The 22,886-nt window shown below is 37.3% G+C and overlaps 1 protein-coding gene across 1 annotated transcript in view; it reads left to right on the forward strand.

Annotated features, from left to right (window-relative positions):
- EDIL3 (EGF like repeats and discoidin domains 3) overlaps window positions 1-22,886 on the forward strand; it is a 265,042-nt gene that overhangs the window by 213,873 nt on the left and 28,283 nt on the right. The window lies entirely within an intron of this gene.

A 22,886-nucleotide genomic window follows, 5' to 3' on the forward strand; every position in this document is an offset into this window, starting at 1 on the left:
CCTGGGAGTGATTTATACAAGTCAATAGCACGCTAATGTGAAAGATTGCAATAAATCACCAGTATGGAAGCCTATTTGACCAGTCGCTGACACATTTACATTTTTTGAACTATTGAAAATAGCAGGTTTTTGAGTCAGCTGCCAGTTTACAGTGCAGTTCTCGGTGGGAAGCCTCAATAGCACTAGACGTGGCTACTAACACCCTGCAATATTTTCACATATAAATTATGACATATTAGCTTTTTTACCTACAGTTGCTAAGCAGTTTGATTACTATCTTTTCTCCAAGTTTACACACGTACAGAAAGGAAGGAGCAGTTGCCTTGTCTATTTAACTTTTAAATAACTGAAGATCCTGGGATTTGCTGAAGGTTTTTCAGAGCAGCTTGTTGAACAGCAGTTAGTAACTTCTGGAGAGGAGGAAAATTTTATTGCTGTGTTTTACAATGGAGAAGCAGAAGAAAATCTTTCTCCACGTAAAAGAGAGGCAGTTCTATCATATTTAGCCCCATCAGTGATACCAAGAAACCAAGGGTGTGCAGAGACTCCACAAAAATATCCTGTGGTATGTTATTCCTCCTGTGGGTGACAGAGTATTTTTAATTAACTACAGATGGCAAGGGGTTGCAGAGTTAATTCTTATATTCTAAAATTTTCCATTCTGTTCTAAGTCTTGCTATATTTGAACGTACCTGAACCTGCAAATTTAATCTGACCACTTGCACAGTCTCTGCAAGTCCTTGAAGTATCACGTGTGCTTTTTTATATCTAGTCAAAAAGAAAGTTGTGAAGAAATATTCATCTTTTAGTTCATCACATGTCTGTGATATGAGTAACTTCACAGGAGTATGACCAATTTACCCTTTCCTGAAACTCATTTTACTTACGATATTTCTCCAAAAGAGATTCATAACATTTCTTCTGTGAAAAAAAACAGGAGGCATTAAAACCATTTGTTTTTTCAGTGCTTAAGCTAGTCATATACCTCTACTGATTATTCTGAATTCAGTCCGTGAGTAGAGATGGACTCAGATGCTTCAAGTCTAGGTAACAATTCTGTAAGAAAGACATGCCTGTCATTTAAATTTGTCCATTCATTGTTGTTCTCTTTGCTGGCAGTTCTCTGTTTTTTCCTTACAAAGCAGAGTATTATATTGTAAACTTTTAACACACTGACTGCAATTTTATTGTCATGCTGCTTTTACAGAGTTTAGTCAAAACACATTTGTAAGAAAAAGCATGTGAAAGCAAACTTACCTGTATGCCCCTTTCCCTCAGCAACTGCATAGTACAAGGAATGGTCCCAATAGCAATTCCATGGTATCCTAAAATGGGCTTAAAGACACAGATTTCTGGATTTTGCTAAAGTAGCTGGCCTACCAATATGGTATTTCACAGTGTTAGCTTTCCATGCCCTTTAAATTTTCTCCACATGCCTTATTTGCTTTACCTTTTATAATTTTCACTAGAATGCCTACAAAATTGGGTAAAAGCCTGCCAAATACCTTTAAAAATTATTGTTATAGTTTGTGGTATGTGGATGACTTGAACAGATCTGTTCTGACTTACAGTTATTTTGGGGGATCCTTGCCCAAATGCTATTGCTATCAACTGTTCCTCTGTTTAAAAGCTTGTGTGCTAACATACATCTCAGAGCACCTGCTATGATAATGGTTGCTGAGAAGTGGTGTTTGCATCATGCGTAAATGCTACTTGCTACTTATGGGCAGTTCACAGCACTTTTGGATGGACTCTAGAGATAAATTCTTCTCCATCATGAGCTGGGGTTCTTTTACTTGGTTTTCTCTCAAAAAGGAAAATTCTGAATCTTCTGTGGAATTAAAAATGCAGCCATTAACAAGTATGCTCTTTGTTTTAAAGTGTTCTGGATTGCTACATCCACAGTTTAGCTCCAGAGGCAGGAATATGAAGTATTATGTGGCTCCACACACAGACTGTGCATTTTTGGGTTCAAGAAGAATACTCAACTTATTGGTGCTGCAATTGTTGAAAATCTGTTGTGATCTAGACTCGACTCACTTATGAACTACAGGTTCCCCACACAACACTTCTTTACACCAAACAACATCATTAGCAATGGAAGAAAGTATTTTTGTGACATGGAGGAAAAGTTAATGAGATTAGATGACCAAAATTGTACTTTTCCAGCTCAGTCAATCTGGGTCTGAATTCCCCCACATGCTTGCTGAAGAGCACTCTTGCCATTCCTTTAAAGATGATGCTGCAGAAGCCATGTCAGTTACCTGGCCTAATTCATTGCACAGGAGCTTCCCTTAACTTAGGTAATCTGCCTGATTAGTGTCTCTGTACTTATCACCTTTCAAATCTATGCAGCTTGGTGATACAGAACAACGTTGCTGTTCAGGTTTGGCACTGAATGTAATGCAAGTAATCAGTTCCAGCAACTCTCTCTGCTCCTGAATACTTTCTTGAGGGATTCCCTTCCTTTTGGACACACTTCTGTGAAATCATCTGCAGCCCAGAAAGCCAGCTGTATCCAGGGCTGCATTACAAGAAGAGTGACCAGCAGGTCAAGGGAGGGGATTCTGCCCCTCCACTCCACTCTGGTGAGACCCCACCTGCAGTACTGTATTCAGCTCTGGGACCCCCAACATAAGAAGGACATGGACCTGTTGGAGCAGGTCCAGAGGAGGGCCATAAAAATGATCAGAGGGCTGGAGCACCTCTCCTATGAAGACAGGCTGAGGGAATTGGCGTTGTTCAGCCAAGAGAAGAGAAGGCTCCGGGGAGACCTTATGGCAGCCTCCCAGTACGTAAAGGGGGCCTACAAGAAAGCCAGAGAGGGACTTTATACAAGGACATGTAGGGATAGGACAAGGGGTAATGGCTTTAAACTGAAAGGGGGTAGATTTAGATTAGATGTAAGGAAGAAGTTCTTTACTGTGAGGGTGGTAAGGCACTGGAACAGGTTGCCCAGAGAGGTTGTGGATGCCCCATCCCTGGCAGTGTTCAAGGCCAGGTTGGATGGGGCTTTGAGCAACCTGGTCTAGTGGAAGGTGTCCCTGCCCATGGCAGGGGGGATGGAACTAGATGATCTTTAATGTCCCTTCCAACGCAAACCCTTCTGTGATTCTATGATTCTATGAATAGAATTAAAGATCAGGGGGAGGTGGGGAAGTGACATTAAAGAAAAAAAAAAGTCACGGTTTGCTTCCCATGATTGTGTATAACCTTAGCATAAACTAAGCGAGGTAAAGCATTTCAAGTTAATTACTGAGAAATTAAAGAAGAGCCTAAACTTCGCTTTTCTTCAAGGCAGCCCCTTTCCCTTATTACTTTGATTTGGTTGTCAGCATCATCTGCTACCATGAACCAGTTCACAAGCTTCTCCTGGGATCTCTTGCTGAACCACCGTGACCAGGCTACTTTGCCAGTTTTGGGAGTGCTTCTGCTCCTCCTGGACACAATCCAGGACTGTTGTTCAAGACGGTCACCCCACTCCCCGTTTCTTCAGTTATTTGATGTTAAAAGAAGTGTTAAAGAACTTCCTGCTGTATGCTCAGAATGAGGCACTGCGGCTATAAATATTATTGAAAATATTCCTACTGACCTTTCAGATGCTTGGTGACTGCTCTTGTAAATAGATTTTCACCATTCTGTGTCTCATTTTCCTAGCTGAGACTATCATTCAAAAGAATTAACATTTTCCTCAAAATCCATTCCCACTCTACCGTTACAAATTATGAGATCACGACAGTGGCTTAAACTCTCTTTTCTCTATTTACTGTTAGTTAAGTTTCAGAGTTTTAAAATATTTCCTTATTTCTGCTAGATCAACAGATGCCATACCATCATTGTATTGATTTCCCACTCTCTCTCACTGCCTAATAAGAAGAGCAGCACGATCTGCTTTAATGCCTTTGCCCATTTGTCCTTTGCCTGGTGCTTCAGCAAGTAATTTCTCTGATGCTGTTTCTCTGATCTACTGTCCTCTGCAATATTCCTTGGAGCTGAAGCATCTCATTTCATTTGGTGTCTCCAAATAGCTGGAGGTTTCTTCTCCCTCCTCAACCATCTCCTTTGCATAAACTGTTTTGTATGTTATCCTAGTCCTAACTTTATTATCATACATGTGTTGGTAGCATTTTATCTTTAAAATGGTGATATCATGGGTTTTTTGAAGGCCTGTCTCTCTACAGAGCACAGCTGGGTGAAAAGGGTGCCTGTCTTGGAGCCTGCTGAGGTTCCTTTTATATCTCCATATTATCTTCAGGTCACCAGCAGGACTGCAGTAGCTTTATGTTTCTAGTTGTAATTGAAACTTTAAAGCAGTTTACTTGCTGCAAAAATGACTTTCATCTGGTTGCTTAACTTGTATTTTGCTGCAAAGCTAGCGGAAGGTTCTGCAGCTTAATGTGCTTGAAGGATAAACCTGATACAGTTTGTCCACAGTTATTTTATATATCTACCATTGAGCTCAGAAGAGAATCATCCTTCCCTTAAATAGTAGAATGGAACAACAAGCAATGTCTTATTCTAATGTTTCTCTTGCTGATTGTATGTGATGGAATCAGCTAAGCACTATTAGGGGAAAAAACAGTTGCTGATAAAGAGAGCAGATTGTTTGAATACTGGCAGAGCAACTGCCATATATATACCTACACATTTTTAAAACGTGATGATTTCCAGTAGTATAATACATTTGGGCTGGGTATTTTCCTGCCAGCCTAATCTCCAGTATTAGACAATATTACTGTGATTTTTCACCAACACTGTTAGAAAACAATTGTCTCAGTGCTGCAATTTGCTTATTGTTTCAGTTTAATACATGACCATCTTTTTTACATCACAAAATCTCTTGTTTGAAAACAAAGACAAAATTGTATTCCAAATAATTACTCACTTTTTTTTATATATATGCAAAAACATCTCTATCTACAAAGTCTCATGCCATCATAGGATCTGCATATATTAATTTTCTAGCATTTATTTACAGTGTTTAAGCTTCTAAGTGATCAAATGAGACAGTTGTTATTTAAAGGCTAAACCAGTCTCAGCTTCTACTCAGTTTTTCTTATAGAGTACTCTTATAGAAAGTAGACTTTGTGCTACATTTCTCCAGTATTTACAAAACTTGACAGTGGTACGTGTTGTGCTCTGCACCACCAACACAAGTCAACTGAAATTGTCTAAGTACTAAGATAAATGAGGGTTAAAAGAAGACAGAGGGTAATCATGACTAATGCTGTGTCAGCTACAGCAGCCTCGTGCAGAGGACAGCTAACATGAGCCTAGAGAGACAAACCAGACCTTTTTTTGCATTTCACCAAGTTATTGGCTATATAACCTGATGCAAACGGACTAAACCACAGCAATTTTTAATTTTACAGATTCTGTTTATGAAAAATACATACACAATTTATAGATACTTTCAAATATCTACTTCTAATTAGTTGCTTAGGCTCCTTCTATAGTCAATGGAAAGAGGACAGCACTATCAGGGAATAATTCATCCTACCCTAAATAAGTGTCTTAAGTTTCCTGTTATGAATCACCCTGGAGATATGCCTTTACTCTGTTAGCCACAGAGAGAGAGACAATTAGCTTAAACGAGAAGATGAATTTTTGAATGATGAAAGTTATGTGAGGTGAATCCTTCCCTTTTTTAATATGGGAAGAGAACATTATTTTTCATCTCATATTGGTTAGCTGAGCTTATTTTCATGTTGGTGTTCATTCTGTCACTAAAAAAAAACCAATATTGCTTCCTCTTTCTCATGTGGTATTTGCTTCTCGCTGTTATTGCACCTGCCTCTTTCTCCCCTTTTTTGTTGTATTTACCTGTTTATTTGTAATGAATTCTGCAGAGGCTTACTAGGTAGGAAATCACTATAATGTAGCATTTCCTAAATGCTGAAAACCACTCATAAGGAGAAAATTGTATGGATCGTTTAATTACCTTTGGAATTGTGTCATTAGCAAAGCAAGCATTAATACCAATACTGGTTAAAGTAGCCAAATAAGTGGTTTCTGTCTGGCCACCAGCTTAAATATTTTAACAGCCATACTCTGGAAAAAAAGAAAATGCTTAACAACATCTTAATAAATAAGGACTTGAAAGATCCAGAATTGGAATAGGATAAAATGTTAGTTTAAAACCAAGCTACTAATTAACATAATGAGGAAATTACATGACTTCTAGAAGGCTTGGACTGCTAAGCAGTGTGTTGTGACTGGTCTTTGAAAGATACAGTATTCTATGGGAGTTGTAAGCTTAATTATAACACATTATAAACAAAGAGCATGTATCTTTCTCTGCAGCTTCAATAAACCACAGCCATTACCAATAGACTAGGAAAGGAACCAATGTCCTTTACATGTAGAGCAACAAAAGTTCTCTCTCATTCTTCAGATGCAAAGTTGGTACTGTTTTTTAAATATAATTTCTCACAAGCAGAAAAGTGAGTTCTCAGATTTCAGATGGCAAAAGACAGGTTGTGTGGACATCAACCTTTCTTTGTGCCGTGCTTTTTATTGGGATACTGAAAGATATTTACAGTCAATATTGGTAATTTTACCTTTCCAACTCAAAGTCATCTTTTTGTTTTCTTGTGGTTCTTTGCAAGGCAGCTGTCATTTCTGCTTGAAGGACTTCACTTGGACACTCAGCTTTGGCATCTCCTTGGTCTTATGTTTACCTTGATGGGGAGCTTCACAGGGTAATATTCTGCTCAAACAGTCTGATAGTTCACAGAATGCAGCAACATAACAAAGCAGGTTGTGATTAAATTATTAATATGGATCCTTCCTTTCCTGTACTTGGCCAGAAACTCACTATATATAAATTTCCCTATAAAAAGCAGCCAGTGGTAGAATAAGGTAGTTATGGACAAATAGTTCTGAGTGATGTAGTCAAAGACAAAAGCAGGTAAAGAGAGATACCCACTCCTAAATTGCACACTGTTGTATTTACCTACTTTGCACTGCCTAGGCTAGAATGCCAAATAGGTCACATTACTGACTTCTTCACTTGCCCATAAGCCACAGACTTAAGTTTGCAAGTAGATGATCACTATTTGCCTTTAGGACAGTCTGTAGCTTCAGATGAACAGCAAGCTTTTCTTCTTTTTTTTTTTTTTTTTTTTAATTCTGATCTCTTCATATGTTCCCAATGCTTTTTTAACACTACTAACAAACACATAGCTTAGAGAAATGGTATTAAGAGGTATGTCTTTATTTCCTAGTCACAGTTACCTGTCAGCAAATATTTGATGGCCATTCCAGAGGTCACTCTCTAACCCAGTTTTTCCCCCAAATCATTTCAAGTTAAATGCATTATTCACATTGATAATGTTACTAAATTGTGCATTTCAGCATTGCCCTTCCTAAATTGCTTTTGACTTTGCAAAGCTTTCTTCTGCAATTCATTTTATCGAAATGTTTATAGTGGTAATTGAATTTAAGCCTTGAAATTAAATAAGGCAGCATAAAATCTTGGTTTATTTTGCCTTTTCAATGCTGTATTTAGGCTGTATTTTATCATTTAGGTAGTGAAGTCTAGAGCCTTGGTAGAATCATTGATTTTACCCTGGCCAAATAGAAAGAGATTGTTAGAAGGACAGGCAGAGTACAGAAGCTCTTTGTTGCAAGGTGTGCAGGAAATAGGCAACAAATAGATACAGCATGATTATTACCTGCGATAAAAACTTGTATGATGACAGCTTCATAAACAGGTACAAAGGAAAGAGACTGTCTGAACTGTAAATTAGCTATGGGTAGGATTTTATAGGAGAAAAATATTTCATTGCACAAAGTCCTACTCTGTTCAGTGAATTATATTCCCTACTCTCTCAGTTAAGTCTTCAGTAAAAAATGAGGGGTTAACTCAGTGTTCCATAGCCTATCTTTGAAACGTAACAAATTCATCATCACTAACAAAAATTACCTGAGAAGTTTCCATAAACAGTTGAATCATGTCTAGCTCTAAAGCATTGCAAGAGAGTATTGTCAGTTCCCTTACTGACTTGTAGTTTTTCTCTGTGTATCACTCCCCTGCAAATGAAAGTTAAATTGAATAATGACCCATTTCCTATTACAATAACAGTTTTTGGTCTTGCTTTAAAAAATCTGGAAGTCTAAGCGAAAACTCCCTGATTGTTCTGAATTTTTATGTACATAGGACTTGAGTCTGAAGTAATTTTTGTTACTGTGCATTTACAGTGGAAATTTTGCTCTTGCTTGATGTCAATAGCAGCACCTTCTGAAAACGGCATGCATTAAATTTTAACGGAAAGATGTTAGCTTTTCATTGTTTTAAATTCCTGCCTGTTTGACCTAGCTATCCTTTCCAGCGATTTGAAATAAAGTTCTGTCTCTATTTCTGAATCAAAACTGTATTTTCCTTGCCCTGTCTTAAAATAACAAAATGGCTACAAAATTGGTTAGGTAGGAAAACAGAAAGACAGGGTGCAAATGTGTTTCTTATTCATGCCTTCTTCTTCCATGGCAATGTTTCAAAATAGCATCCACTTTTTCCTAATAAAACTGTTCATTGTTTTTGTAGCTACATCTGGATTAGTTTTAGACTCAAGCACAATTGGACACAGTTGTTGCCCCACAATACTTTCAGTCTCGACAAGACAAAAGGATGACAAAGAAAATACAGATGATGGAGAGAAATGAAGCAACCTTGACAAGGTCAAGTGTCTTTAAGTAGCAAAAAATACCTGATGTACAAACAGATGAGACAAAAGCCAATGCAGGATGAAAGCAAAAGAATAGAGTAGAACTGAGTCTAGTTCTGTTTTCTGATAGCTTGATGCTTTATTAACTGTACTGTGCTGTTTTTATTAGCCTTGTGTGTTTGTTCCCAAATGTTACTTCTTGACTAAGCAAGGCACTTATATTTTCTTCATGTATCTGTCAAGATCTTATGAGTAAAATATACAAAGGTCTTGGAAAGCTATTCTTCACTGAACAGGCCTCTTAATTTTGTATTTGTATGATTTTAGTCTTTATGCCACTATAAAAACTCAGTGAAGCTGTATTATGAGATTTGGGTTGACTTCAGAACATGTTTGTTCAAAATCTGCTATTAATTTTCTTATTCTGTTCTGTACATAAAGTAGATGATAGAAACAGATCGGTTCCTGGCTTGGCAAATGGTGAACAGAGATAGTCTCTTTTTTGCTAAGTAAATAATGAATTTGAGACACAAACACAAACAAGTAGTGGTGGCAAAGGAACCTCAAATTAATCTAAATTAGAAGGCAACAAGCTACCTCGCAGCCTTCTTCAGAGGAAGGGAAAACGTGCTTAACCAGGCTGTTAACCATTGTTAACCATTTACCTAGCAGTAAGCAGAAAACTGAAACAGTCCTATCTCAGAATGTTAAAGCATCACATAAAGTAGATACAGACATTTCTCTTACTGTTTCTGAATCTTATCCTATTCATTGGTTTCATCATGTATTTTTCCCTAATAACATCCCACTCATAGTTTAGTGTTGGTCTCAGCAGAATACTTAATAGCTTGGCTTTTTTGGTTTTGGTTTCCATGTTAACTCAGGTGTGTCTATATAGCAATGTATTGTGCAAGATCCTCTTTCCACTCTGCTTGATAACATTCATCCTGCTTGATCCTCAAGTAATGCAAGAGCAGTTTCCCTGTCAGAAAACATGACATAAGAGAAAAATCTTAGCAGAAAAGGTGAGAAAGAGAGAAAGAGAATTTAAAAGGTAAATCACAGTAGACACAAAAATACTGCAACTAAACATTTCTTCAATTATTTGGGTCTTGTTCAAGAGCACTTTGAGACTTGTAATATAAAGTGTCAAACAGGCTTTCATCGGAATTTCCTTACTGATTTGGGGCTTTTGTCTGTGTGTACATCTACTCACAGGAGCTGAGACTTACTCAACAGGCATAAAGATAGAAATAGAGGCAAATTTTCTCAGAATGGAGCCATGTTTTTTAAGCTATAATTCATCTTTGACATTGGAACAGAGCTGAGAAGATATGTGAGTTGACAGTGCTTGTACTCACATTTGATAATTTTCTCTAAAATAAGTCATATAATAGGTTATTTTAAAGGAATGCATGCTTTAACACTTAGTCCTTGGGATTACAAAAACTTCCTGCCTAATTATGTCCTATACATAACCAAGTCTTAACTGCTTTTGCTGTTGGAATGATCTTCTTAGAAGCTGCATGTTTAATTAACCACAAGATATATTAATCCTATTTCAACCCAGCCTTTCTTTGTTGCATAATTAAGCAGAAAAATATTTTCACAATTAGAAGTTAATTCTATATATAGCTAGTAAAAGGAAAACACCTCTGTAGAAAAAACAGATCTGTTATTTCTAATGGCAAAAGTAAAAATATTTAGACCCATTTTAATGGGTCATGGTTGCTAAGAGGTAATGAGAATTATAACACACCAATACTGTTTTCAGCTAAGAAGTATTAAGAAGAAAACTATCAGAATGTTTTTTAAAGACCTTCCTGCAGATGGTTAATGATCTCCCTTTGGCAACATCAGAAATACTACAAAGGCTTGATACAGTATTTATAAATATAGGAACAGACCGTCACTGCATATTCCTTTATCTGAATTTATTTTTATTGACTTGACTTTGAGATGTTCTTCAGTTTGTCTTATTTATACTTCAGTTATATTGAACTCAAACACTGCCGCTGTATACCAAATATACAAATATTGTGGATTCAGTTTTGTGTTTTGCTACATAATGCTGAGCATCCTGAACTTTTAGAAACCTCAACAGCACGTTGGAGGAGTAGCGAAGACTTGCTTTTTTTGAGAGGTACCAGACAGCTTCAGCTGATGTTGTTTCACGGAGCCAAAGAATAAAAGTAAGAGATTTTTAGAGGGTGGTCTATGGACTCGCTAGCTAACTTACATGGCAGTGTTGAGACTATAAAACTCACTGATTAGCTGAATTCGCAAAGCATAGATGCCACTGAACTCAATAAGGGCCTCAGAGCACAGCAGTCACACCATTGAAAGCAGCACACACGTCCTCCACAGAAGAAAGCCATATTGTTTTCAGTGTCTCTTATTGACACTCAGCTTGTGAAAGTTCTTCATCCACTTTAACAGGATCTCTGGAAGTACCATAATTTTCTTCCATACATAAATATGTGTTGCATGCTAATACATGTACAAAGAATGGGGTGAACTGCAAAGAATATGGAAATCACAACAGTGATGGATCGCACCTTAGGAGAATGTGAGCCAAATCCAAACGAGCTAATGGGAGTGACAGCCTGACCATCAGTGGAGAGGTGGTGACTAACAAACGAATGATACATTCACTTTGCTCCTTAGACAAGCTTGCCTGTTCCCTGCCCACAGATCTATCTCCACTGGGAGGACTGCTTTACTCAAAATAAACCTCAGAGCGCCTTTAAAACAGCTGTCAGTTTAGTTATTAGTGGTTGAACGTTTTTCACAGCATCTGCCACCAAACCATTTATTCTTTTCACTTTCCCCAAATGTACACTGATGTAAATTGCAGGACCACAGTAGGATTTGCTTTGTGCTCCAAAATACATCAGAGGGGTGGTTTTTATTTGAGAGAAGCTTAGAAGTCTTGTTTTCCATGGTTCACAGCAATAATTCATAGTCCTAGAAAGTCTTTTGATATTAAAAATTAAATCTCTCTTTTATGAGAATTTAAGAGTTATTCGGGGGTTATTATCAGAGAGATTTAACATGGTTCCTGTTATTTTCTTTATTCCCCATCCTACTGTATGTAATTTTGTGTTGCTAAGGCAATCTGACTCTCTCTATATAAGCAAAATATATTTTTTTTAATTCTAAGATAATTTTCCATTTAAAATATACATCATAAATAAAACACAAGAGAATGAAGGAAGGGTCTTTTGAGAATTTTGCATGTCTAAGTTACTTTATATCTGTGCAGATGCACATAGGGAGGGTGCAATCTTTCTCCTTTTTCCACTACAATTTTTTACATTTTCTAGTTGCATTCCGCTCTTCTGGTAAAATGTCATAAAATGTTACCTGGTTTTAGTTCTAATGAAACAATAATGACACCCAGTATCGGAGCAAGAGAGGATAGGTATTGAAGGACCTCAGTGTTGTATTTTTTGACCCTCTTAAAAGTCAAACTTCAAATGGAATAATAGCATTCTCAGAAAAAATGGAGCAATTGGAAATAAATGTTGTCATGTTGAGTAACATGTAGCTCTGTGATTTAAAAAGGTCTGTCATCTATTACAGAAGCTCACTTGGAAGGTGGAAATTGTGGCTAATCAATTTACATTGCAGTCATCCCACATTGCATGAGCCTTTCCGTTTCATTTTGACTGAAAAAAGAACTGAATTCTGGGAATTAGATTTTATTTCTTGCATTAAAAGATATAAGCAAGTTAAACTTTAATGTACAAGAAAATAAATGAAAACATTAAAATTAATTATTCAAATTTAATCTGTTCTTCAGTTTTACAGAGAACTGTAAATCTCATTTTAACATTGCACTTCAGCCATTTAGGCAATGTGGTCTTTAAAACTGGAATAGAGACTCTATGGGAAGCTTTCTAGACACTTTGATAATCTGTCACTTTGCATTGTATCACCCCATTATTTCACAGATTAAAAGGAAATGCGTAAAAAGAAACTCAATGCTATGATTCTAAAAAGGCATTGTTTGTAAAATACAGATCTCTTCACTGAACTACACTTGATTTTAATCATCATGTAGCAGGGATAAAAACAAAGGCAGACAGTTCTGTTGTTTTGTTATATTAATTAGTTTATCACACCAGCTTTAGGAGCACAGCCATAGGAGCTATTTGGGAGGATTTTTATAGCTCAGGAACTGCCACTAACTAACCTATCACAGTACAGTAAAATTTTATTTTTTTTTTACAGAAAGGTTAATATCCAACATAAACAATGCCTACTTGAAGCAAAAGAAGCCAGCTAATGTATGTTCAGATATGAGTGGCAGCACACTGATCTTCACTCAGTTAGATTTAAGGATCGATGTTGTGATGTTTCAAAAATAAGTGTCAGAAGTCTGATCCAGAATGTAGCAAAGTCAGTGTAAATGCTGGTATTTATTTCTATATAGTTTTGCCACGGTACATAGGATAATGACTGGGAGTAAATAGTGTCGTGCGCTGCAACCGCTAGTCATACACCTAGTCATACACCTCTACCTTACTAGAGCAGTTGCTCCTTTTCAGTGCAGGGTTCGTTGTCCATACCATCCTGTAAATGATTTCTAGCTCAGTTGCCTAAAGCACTTGACAGACATTTATCAATTTGGTTTTGGGTTGCGGGTTTTTTTTAAGTTTGAGCTGAATCTTCTAAGTTCTCTGCATGTAACATAACAGGAAAAGTCAGAGAGGAGCATGGAGAAAGCGCGTTGGGAATGCAATGTGCAGTATTTTTCACAATATAAGAATTCAATGGGGTCACATGAGACTAGCAGGTGGCAGGTTTATACAAACAAAAGGAAATATATCTGCATTAAGAGCTAGCATTGAGCTTGCTATAGTAGTGGTAGTCCATACCACTAGCCACCTGTAGACTCTGTGAACTGAGGATTTAGGAATTTCCTGCCTTCCGCACCCCTTTTTCATCTCTGTACTGCCCATAAGTGGATAATAAGATACTGCCTGTTGTGCCTGGATAAGTGAAGTATGTGTGACAAGAACTAGAGGACATCAACAGTGAGAGGCAGCTTTTAGGAGGTAGTTTTACATAGTGCGTGATAGACCAGAGAAACTCTGAGAGATGATTTTGTGGCTGTAAGAAGCTGATTTGAATTCAAGGGGAGACTGGACATGAACTCATCCAGTTCTTACAGAAGAAATCCATTAGAAATTACTAAATAGAAAAAACACATAAGGCTCTAGAAATTCCCTTATCTGAAAATTAATGGAGACTGCAGGTGTATTAGGCCAACATATACGTATATATTTTGCCTTTTTTATCTACTTTTTTGGATAGTAATGGGCCCTCAATTTGCACCAGTACAACTTGTCCTCTTCTGTTGGTCTTCTACTTCTATTTACCATACAAGCAAAGGTACCACAGTCAAGGAAAGGGAAAAATAAACCGAACATGAAGGTTGAGACAGCATAATGATATTTCATTAAAATGGTATTCTTTCTTTTTTTTTTTTTTTCTTCCAGATTTCTGTGTAATTCTATTGTTGGGGAACTGTTTTCAAAAATTCCTGTTTCATTTTGCTGGAAGTAAATGCTCAATGCTTCAGGCCAAATACAGGGCACATATTTCTGTAGTCCGACAATCAAAATAGTTTTCTCCACTGATCTTGCATAATATGATTGACTCAAGAATAATGTCAAAAGACTAATTTATGGATGCTACTTTAATTTTATAGAACTTTCAGGTTTATTTCTGCAGAATCATATCCTGCAACTGTTGCTCCAGTTTACAATAGGACTTTTCCTGTTTTATAATTCTGTAAAAACATCATCTCAGTATGATTCCTTACTGTGCCCAGGTGTCTGTATTTTTCCTAAATCTATATAGGCAAATCTAAGCAAGTCAAGGGCACTCTATTTCTCTAGTCTCTCTTAAAGGGAGGCCAAGAGCAATTACTGCTTTCCTGAGATGCCTATCTAGGAGATACAGAACAACCCTCTGAAGGAGGCTGTTCTCTCCATTGAGTCTCCATTCACTCTGCTGAGTTGACATGGGTAGCTTTGGTTAGGAGTTACCTTTCAGGAAAAAAGAAGCTACTCAAGATTAAGTCTATCCCAGCTTGTCATTCAGTATTTTTATTTGAAAGTCATTTTAATATATTTATCCAACTGATTTTATTTCAGTATTATTAGGGTAATAACCTGAAATATATTCCTACACAATAATTGCAATGCTAAGAATGGTATTATGCCAGCATGCTGTCCCCTGAAATTAACATATGCCTTTTCCAGTTAGCCCTCAGGAAATGGAGAAAACCTTGGGGGCTGGCAAACAGGTAAACCTGATTGTGTGGACAGATAGTATGAAGTATTTGGAATTTGTTTTTAGCAGATCTGCTGGTTTCATCCATATCACTGAACTGAAAATGTCTCTCAGGCACTGTCAGGTGGACAAGGAGGACTGCATTAGAAAAGGGTGATAAGTACCTGAGGTCTGCCAAGAAGCTTCCTTATATCTTGTTAAGTCCTCTATGTGTATGTCTTCCTCTTTCAATTTTTGTGTATTTCATCTCAAGCACTGTGCTGTATTTCACATTATATAGCTGAAATACCTTCACCAGAGAATGAATTACCTACCTAAGCAATTAAGCAAGTAGCCAGGAGAACAACACATTTTATGTTATTACCTAATTGTTTCATTATCAATATTTCTAAACTCTTAAATTACCATTATGTGTGATAGTGTCAAGCAATCTTCACAATATTGTTTCTCTTATTATGTAAATTGCACAGAGGAGTTTACACTTCATAAAGGAATAGAAAAGCTATTGTATAAATGGACAAAAGATGGTTTTCCACAGAAGAATTTTGAATGTTACTAATGGTCAGTGAAATTTTAAAGGTACTAACAGTAGCTTTGATTTGTATAAATGACAGTATTTTTCAGCCTGGTTAAATAAATGACTGGAGAATAGGCAAGATGCTGATAGTGAGCTATGTACAAAAAGCTTAATTTACTGCAGCACTCAAATATGTTTGTGGCACATTGATGAGTAAGTAATCAAGGCATAGAACATAATTAGCTATGTCCACTATAAATGTTAGCAGGGGAAAAAACCCAGAGATTTAAAATCTGATTATGCAAGTCTGCATGACTTCCTTAGTATCAAAACACCATTATTAAATGCACCTGCTTTAATAGTACTTGTAAAATGTCATTTTCAGAACATACTATATAAGTAAGAATGACATGCACAATTTAGTTTTGGATTACAAATATCACAGGAAACACAGCTGAGTGAATTTAGAAGCGTGAGCACTGTAACAGGTACTTAAGAGTAACTTCATGCAACAAGAGCTTCAATTTTTTTGAGAGAACTCATAGGAATCTCTTGCTTATACAGAAGCTGAAAGGTTTTTCACTCTGCTGTGTTTCACTCTGATCGAGGTGAAAGCACTTTGTATTAGCTGAAGCTCACAGTAACAAAAATATGTGATTTAGGCTAAGATGTTACGAGGAAACACTGAATGCTTGACACTCCACTGTAACAATATAAGCTGCTGTAGTAGTTATGGGGAAACCTTATAGGGAGCAGAAGAGGCAGTAGGAAATTGGCATGGAAATAAGAGCTTGTCCACTCAACAAAGAACAAGCAGGTGTTTATATATTGTCTGTTCTTGTCATCACTTGAGGAGGAGGAAATATCGCCTCCAAGACATATTTTTTCTAGATGTTTGGTGTATTTTTTCCCTGGGGTGAAGGGTTTAATTTGTACAGTGGACCAATGGAAATTGCATGGATGCTGCAAATTAATATTTGAAGACCTGTTTAGATACCTTCCTTTATAGTTTAATCTTTTCATTGTATTTATTTTGCGTTAACCTGTGTACAGGTTTCCAAATTAGTACATATTTGTGCAAATATCCATTTTCACAGATTTCAACAAATGTAGGAATATTTATAAAACCTTTCATAATAACATTATCAATGCATTTGTGTTTTATTTTTACTGAGTTTTATACACACTTAACAATTATTACATGTCCATCCCATATACTGAATAATGTCTAGCAGTGATTCAGCTTTCTTTTGTTTGAGTGTATGTGCTCACACATCTCACAACAAACAAGTTCCATGGGGTCTCCAGAGTATTTTAGGCAATTCTGTCTTTCTGAGAGCACCTGAGTCTGAAGAGGCTGTTGGCTGGAAATTTGGATTCATGCAGAATGACCTGGTGAGGTGCTTGAAGCTCTTGGCAAAAGTTGAGTTACCTACTTTTTGCCAGCTTTGCAGACTGAAGTCTTTGCTAATTCTGGTCACAACCCCTCTGCGAGAAAATTTGCCTGCCTGTTTCCCTGGCTAGTGAATTGAGTTACCAGGGTCTGAATTTCCTTTCAGAAGCTCTGAGTGACTGTGGCTGCTGCTGGCTTCATCTGGGAATTAGGAACATGTTGCAAGACCTGGTGAGATGTTCTTGATTAGCTGCATCACAAGGGGTGAAGTGGTGACTGTTGTTTTTGCAGAATACATCTAAAGCCTTACATGATGTTCAAATTCATTGATCTGGTGATCAGGTTAGATTGGATGTTACATTGCAGTCACGCACTGGTCACACTGCCAGAATAAAAATTAATCAGAATTACCCATCTGAGGGTGGTGAATATGTTGTCACTAATGGTGTCTGTATTTCTTTTCAAATTCGTGGGAAGATTTTGCTCAATAGTTGTAATCCACACCTTTGCACTTCTATCTACCATGCCAAAACTGTGGGATTTAGCAGGCGGATAAGGGTATCCTGAGTTGCATATTGATTTTATAATGTAAGTATGTCACTTCCAAGATAAAAAAGGGCAGAATCTTTTTAACATTTTACCAATGAAAAGTAACACAGGTGCCAGACTCATGTTAAAAGTTAAGTCAGTCTTACTACAGAAAAATCCAATACAGCCTACCTACCTTGAAAAATAATTCATATTAAGATAACTAGGCTGCCTTGAAACAGCAGCAGCCCGAGTCATGTTGCCAACATCCTGCTATAATTTTCCTGTGGATGTTTCATGCCCTTAAAATAAACAAATATTTGCATTTACATATCTTTACTACCTGTCCTCTTGCCTCCTGTCCTTTCATCCATCTCAGTCACACCGACATTTACTGCAGGCTCCTAATCGTCGTGTTTGTCAAAGCCTGCACAAGCAGCCATGCTGGAAGCCATGAAAGGAGGTTGGCCATCTGCCACCTCCTCTCCATATGCCTCCGCAAGTGGATGGCAACATGATGCAGAGGCCACCACCTTGCTGCTGAACATCTCTTTTCCAAGCAGGTATCTGAAGTCTCTGTAGCATCGATGTTCTTCTACCGCAGCGCTTCCCAAGTCCATCCATGATGAATCGTGAAGATCATGGACACCTACTTATTGAAAGCAGGGGGTAGATATTTCATTTTACTGATAAGAGCTGCTGTATTATTTTGGGGAGGTACAATGTGTAGGGCATGGTAGTTTGGAAGCAGTGCTCAAGGCATCCATGGCAGTGGGGTCATTTATCACTAATTGGTATTTATCACTGCAGCTAGCCAAACAGTCTGCAAGGTTTCAGCTCTTTTTGCATTTGTACAGTCACAAAGCAGCCAGATGCCAAGATTTCAAATCAGCCATGCTGCATACACTGTAAATATTCCACACTAATATGCATCTAACGCTCATACATCAAAAGAGGAGCAAAATTATGAAACTAAAGAACTCTGAGCATTCACTAGTTCAACACAGGTAACTTGGGGAAAAAGATTTGATTCTGAGACAATCGGTTTAATATTGGGGAAAGTAATTACAGCATATTTCATCATAACAGATTTCTCTTTTACTGCACCTAAGTTTGTTACCTTAACGATCACATGCAGTTATATGTATTTAATCTCTGGTTATATTAACATATTTCTAATCTGTACTTAAGTGCAAGTGCGTGCTGTAATAATCAGATCTCTGCAGGAAAGTTTATGGTGGTAAGCTTGTTACAAGTAACACACTTTGAGCAATAAGTCAAAAATAGCAAATACCACTTCTTAAATACTTCCTTTTAAGAAGTATACTGCTGGTTTTACTCCTCAGTTGGGAAAAAACCACACAGTTTAATTTTTAACATAATTAAGCAGATTGCAATATGCACAAGGAGGACTAGGTTTCTACATTGCTACCGTTCATTGGTAAAACTGTTTTGGAAACAATTTATGAAGTAGATATAGAGTCTGATGAGAATACTCCTAATTGAGCAGCTGTGGGAGCTAAATCTTTATTTTGTGTCTCTCACTGGTGGTGTAGCTGCTACAACAGCTCCCAGCTTTGTGTCAGACTCTAGCAGTGGAACAAGAGACGTGCAAAGCTAATCTGTGTGCTTTTGGGAACTGAGAGTAAGACACAATATATTCCCCTTTGGGGCCCATGAAAACTACACTAATTTAAGATCACACTTGCAAAAAGCAGAAGAAGATTCATGTCTCACTGTTCCTTGCATGAGCTTGCAGATAAGAGACAAGCATATTTGATATACATACAGTTTTGAAGTGCTGCTGGTTTTAGTTTGCTATGGATGAAAGAATAATTTCTTAGGATGGTCTGGCAACATGTCAGCTAGAGTTGGACTGTGTACATAGCTATGAATCTTCTTTGCATGCATGCAGAGACACCCTTAGCACAATTGGAGTATAATTTGGTAGAGCCTAAATTATCAGCATTTAGAGAGAGAAAAATATATGTCATATCCCTTCTTGTTGATTTGATATTCTGTTTAGAAAAGACTTAGCTCTTCCAGGAGTTTGTGCAGATAAAAATATATATTGCAGAACTCTACATTAAATAGTACATAAAAACACTGGCAAGTCCCATCTCATTTTAGTCCAGTGCTTTCTCCTCTAAAAGGTTAGTTCCATATTTCTGCAGGCTCATTACATTTCATCTGCTGTATAGAAATAAGCCTAACTTCTCTGATATGCAGCCTGAGAAACTACGAAAACTATGAATAAATGAAATACAATGTTTGGTATGCAGTACACTTCTTCCTGTTGTAGTGGTAAATTTAAGACATGGGTGATGTGAGTTATGTGTAACAATGCACTTGTCAAGAGGTTAAACATATTTGCAGTGCCCGGTATAATTTTATGAAGTCTTTTTTGTCTTATTTTGGCCTAAATTATTTTTGTTGATTTGCAGAGAAGTCAGAGTGGATTGGATAATAAAAGTAAGTTCATGTAAACTGGTGCAGAAAGCAATGATAAAAGAAGGATATTCCTACAATATTCCAAAAATATTTGAGGGACCACAGATGTATATAACAAATATCATTTGCATGCATCAGTGAGAATGTAGTTGAGACAAGGTTTGCAGAGAAAATAGATATTCCTTATGTGGCCAACTGATATATTTGCTATCATTAACAGGAAGATCATGTTCTTAATTTAATACTGAAGCATTCCTGGTTGTAGCTAATGGGCCAGCACAGGACTAAGTGTATCCAGTTGCTCTTAGATTTGCTTTGAAGGACTTCCACAGGCCAAAAATGAAAATAATTGAGAAAATGGGAAAATGGAGCTGCACTGACAGGTGATTGTTGGTTTCTAATAATATTGAACCCTAAACTCGTAGAATAGTTTGAACTTGTCAGGTAAGGTGTCAGCTGTCTGCTTGCTACCTGTGCTGTCACCATGGGTGCTCAGGGGTAGAAGCTGTCATCACAAATGTTCTCCAGAAGGTGCTTTCCACAGTGACACTCTAAGGCTCAGTTATTTATCCCAGTATTGGTAAATACTGGAACATGAAAAGGGCTTGTGCCTGTGCAAAGTATTTATTCCTGTGTGATTCCATGTTTTGCTTTTAGACCAAGCACCAGCAGCTATTTTAAACCTTCTAATTACAACTGCATTGTTTTCTGATAGTGTGTGGCTATGGCATCCAGAGCCTATAAAAGGAAACATTAAATGTAGACTAAATAAAAATAATGTAAATATGTGGGTTTAATATTTCATATGGGTTTGGTGAAAAATGTTAGGGACTTAATATCATCCAATATCCATGTCGTTGGCACCATAATGAAAATGAAACTTCCTCAAGCTATGTATGTGAGCTTTTGGGTACAACTGCCCCAGATACAACAGCCACACAATGGCGTAGAATCTTATTCCCATTTTTTCATTAGATCACCTACATTGTATCTCCCAGTCTTTGATTTCCTCTACTTCAAGAAATTCTGTCATGGTTTAACCCCAGCCAGCAACTAAGCACCATGCAGCCGCTCACTCACTCCCCCCCCCCCCGCCATGGGATGGGGGAGAAAATAGGGAAAAGAAGTAAAACTTGTGGGTTGAGATAAGAACGGTTTACTAGAATATAAAAAGAAGAAACTAATAATGATATTGATAACTCTAATAAAGTGACAGCAGTAATGATAAAAGGATTGGAATATACAAATGATGCACAGTGCAATTGCTCACCACCCGCCGATCGACACCCAGTTAGTCCCCAAGCAGTGATTCCCCCGCCACTGCTCCCCCCAGTTTATATACTAGATGTGATGTCACACAGTATGGAATACCCTGTTGGCCACTTTCGGTCAGCTGCCCTGGCTGTGTCCTGTGCCAGCTTCTTGTGCCCCTGCAGCTTTCTCACTGGCTGGGCATCAGAAGCTGATAAATCCTTGACTTAGTCTAAACACTACTTAGCAACAACTGAAAACATCAGTGTTAGCAACATTCTTCTCATACTGAACTCAAAACATAGCACCGTACCAGCTACTAGGAAGACAGTTAACTCTATCCCAGCTGAAACCAGGACAAATTCACTTTTCCTACTTGCTTTCAGCAATGTTTTTCTTTTTTAAATTTGCTCCTTCTTCCACATGTGCTTACAGCTGATCACAGTTGAATTTATCATAAGTAAATTTATGTATCTATATACATATGTATAGATATAAAAATTCCTATGTATATATATCTCTCTCTGGCATAGGGACACACAATGCTATGATAAGGGTTAGTCTCAGTGGACAAATAATTCAGAATTCAGAATTTTGATGGGAAACTGAATTAAGGAGTATGTTTGGGAGTATGATCATGTAACCCAAATAGCATCTTCACAGATCAGGAAATGTGAAAACCATTAAAAATGCAATACATTTTGAAGGTATGTATCTTTGTATGTAGGTATATATATATGTGTGTGTATATGTGTATGAGTATTTCTATAATGGAAGAACACTTTTTGGCTACAAAGGACTTTCAGCATGCAAAAGAGAACTTGTCAAATGTATGCAAACACACTGAAAGAGTTGCCTTTTTAAAAGCCAAGGTCATCTTTCAAAACTTTGTGCAAGAATTTCTTTTAGAGTTTTGAACAGGCCCTGCATGAGTCATTTGTGTAGCATAAGGAATGAATTGCGTTCTTTGCTACCACACACGTCTGTGATGTTTTGCCGTGCTCAGCTGAGCTACAGCCAGCACGAGTCTCTACAGGCTGCTCCTCCCACCTGCTGTCAAGACCTGGTGCCATCTTACAGCATTTCAAATAAAAGCTCTTTCAAAATCCTGCTGGTTTAAAGACTCCAGTTGGCTTCTGAACAATCAAAATAATGCCAGACTTCTGCTTGCAGATAATTTCACTACCATCTCAGTCAATGAGGCTTTCATGAGCTATGCGAAGTCCCAAGAAAATGGAAGGGATTGTGTGGGGGTTTTTTGTTTGCTTTCTAAATGGCCATTGCCCACTTCAAACGTGCATTATTTGGACAAGCAAATTAAAACTGCTTTTCTTCAAGGTTCTCTTTTGCAGTTGAATGTGTAATCAAAAATAGAAGTAAAGAATGCAAAGAAGATAACTTTAAAAGCATGAGTGCTCCACTCTGATTTAGCCTCTGACCTTTATGCTCTTTTGCAAGTATAATTGCAGACATACATATCAAATATCTCTTTCAAACCAAAGTTCAAAATGTGCTGTCATCACAGGATCATCATCTCAACCTCAGAAATAAATTACTGAATATAGCAGATGATAATATCAGGGTTCATACAACCTGATTGCATTTGTAATTCTGGGAATACTGGGAATGAATATATTGGCATTTTTTTGTTGTCGCTGTTAATTTAGAAATTATTTGCTTCACCCACAATGCTACAATCAAAACCACTACTATGAGCAAACTACCCACTTTATATTAAGAAAATGAATACTTTTTGTAGTAGCTACTTTCTCTT

Source organism: Harpia harpyja, chromosome Z (genome assembly GCF_026419915.1).
Source record: "Harpia harpyja isolate bHarHar1 chromosome Z, bHarHar1 primary haplotype, whole genome shotgun sequence".
In the NCBI taxonomy this organism is placed as follows: Eukaryota; Metazoa; Chordata; class Aves; order Accipitriformes; family Accipitridae; genus Harpia; species Harpia harpyja.